The following is a 2514-nucleotide window of genomic DNA, read 5'->3' on the forward strand; positions in this document are numbered from 1 at the left end:
AACAAAGTGCATTCTGAGCGGACGTCAGCATTGTTTGTCTTTGTGTCCATTTTAATATCGGGCAATATTTGCCCCCTGGACAGAATAAAGTTTTACGCAGGAAAAGCATCGTTCCGTGATTAATATTTCATAAAACAGAAGATCTGAAAACTCGCTTTTCCTCTGAAAACTCCTCATTTCCTCGCACTGAGAAACCAGTGGCCGTCTGAAGGTCTGGGCTGATGCCCTTTGAACAAGGGACCCTGTTTCTGGTTCATTGCAGAAATGGTCACGTCCAGTCGCGTCATAAAAATTATTTCCATTTATGGAAAGTGGGATGGTGCGTGGTGGATTGGCTAAATTCGTGATTCATAAATATGTAGAAAGAGTTAGTCCAGCACTTTTACGGTAATCTAAGGAATACTAGGACAACAACGAGCGCTCACTGAGTCAAGAACCATTCTTTGGTCGTGTGAGGAATATGTTATAGCCACATGTGCATACATGCATACTCGCACACATATACGTATGCATTTTCGAAACGAAGGTCTTGTGCCTCAGTGTCACTGATTACACATTATCACTAAGCAGTAACGAGGGAGTATAAATGTCGAAGTGAAATGACTGCTAACATCTGTACAATATTCCTGTTTCTTGCACAGACATAAAAGGCAGAAGTGTCACATCAAACGCTTTTAAATCTCATGACTCATAAAAGAGCATCTTACTAAAAGAAATGGTTACAGCTTTATCAGACGGGGGTGTAATCTACCATGTAAGACTAAAACTCTGGGACCTAGGACATGCCCAAACAGGCTGAAGCTACGCAGGTGTTTTGAATGGCCAGGTCAGGATCATGGAAGAAGAGTGTTTCTGCCTCTCTAATGCCTGGTGACAGCGTGTGCATGTGTGTGAGCGTAGGGACGAGGCAGGGGGTGGGGTGCCGCTGCCCTGACAGGCTCAGATGAAGGCCATGTCAGGCTCACGGCACTGACTTGTCAACTTCATTTCCCGCTCCCTCATCCGCCACGCACATGTCTTATTTTAAGAAGCCGGTGCAGCGGCGAATGACCAGCACGTGCTCCGTCATGTAAACAACGTAGCTGCTCGGGATCAGTTTTTTTTAGCGGTTAACAACCATCGTCAATAGATGGTTGTTAACAGCATCTTGACACAGTTTGTTTTCTAAATGTGTGGGCGACAGCAGTATTGTTCCAGCAATTTAATGAGTTCAGTCAGTCGGAATCAAAAGCCAGTTTAACGACGAGGGGAGGAAAAAGATCCTGAATGAGTGCTGTAGTCTACTGCTCCGCCGCTGCCAGCCCTAAATATTTCTTACAAGATATCCATTCAGAGGAATTAAGACCGTGGGTAAAGAGGGAGGCATGGCAGGGGAGGGAGAGAGAGAGAGAGAGACTCATCCAGGCTTACTGTCAGTGTCAACTGAAGTGCCCGCGCAGGGGAATTAAAAACTGCTCAAAATCCAGCATAGGAGAAAGTAAGGACGTAGGCCTACGTTTTAAAATGTTGATTTTGGACGGCCGTTTGCATTTAGAATGGGCTTCCGATGTGCTGCCTCTTCTCTTTTTGGAGGCCATTTAGGTAATGACACCTTGCATGGAATTAATCTGCGTAATTATTATTACCCCCCCCCCCCCCCCCCCCCCATACAGATTTTGGCAGCATGCTTCACACTAATCCCACAGGTTACATCCTTGAGACGACAAGACAGAAGTAGGAAAGATAAATCCGACATTTTCTCGTCTATTCACGTGCCCTACTCATCTATGCACTTATTTATTTACTATTGCTATCCATAACATTGGGGTTGATTCAGTGCGTTTAAAACAGCGTAAGATTCTGGAGGCGGGCACGGCTGGCCTACTTTGAGAGGGCAGCGTTGTGTCATTGTTGGCCCATTGTCATGATCCTAATTGAGGAATAACGTGAATCTCATAAGCACCTTTTGGGCTAAACGGGTTTCCGGCATACTTTCAAAACATTCAGGTATTTCATTCAAATGCCCGACGGACGGTCTGGGCAGTCTGCGCAGCTAGTTGACCCTTCACAGCGGTGCTGATTGGCTGACATGGCCCACATAGTGAATGCTAATACCAAAGGCTCACTTCATGCGCGGACGACCTTTGAGTTGTAACAGTAATGGCCACCAAAACGCTCCTGTCCTGAAGTGTTGCCCTCCAAGGGATTTCCATCGTAATCTGTTTATGTGTGCACAGCATGTCAGTCTCGATCACCGCTGTTGTTGCGCTAGTGGAGGGCGGGACAGAATTCGGGGCGCTGGCCAATGGTGAATCATCTTGTCGATTAGCTACACGCTATCTCATTATGTTTGTTTACTGTCCCAGCCTTGCGCTGGCAGAGAACAGAGACAGTAGAGCATCCAAAGAGGACATTTCCTCATTATACCCTTTAAAAGTCCATTATGCCGCGCTGTTATTGTTGTGTTTACTGGTGATCAAGGGAACGGCAGGTGTGAAGCCTTCAAGGCTGATTTGACAGGTTGTAAAGCGTCGT

Source organism: Chanos chanos, chromosome 6 (assembly GCF_902362185.1).
Source record: "Chanos chanos chromosome 6, fChaCha1.1, whole genome shotgun sequence".
Taxonomy (NCBI): domain Eukaryota; kingdom Metazoa; phylum Chordata; class Actinopteri; order Gonorynchiformes; family Chanidae; genus Chanos; species Chanos chanos.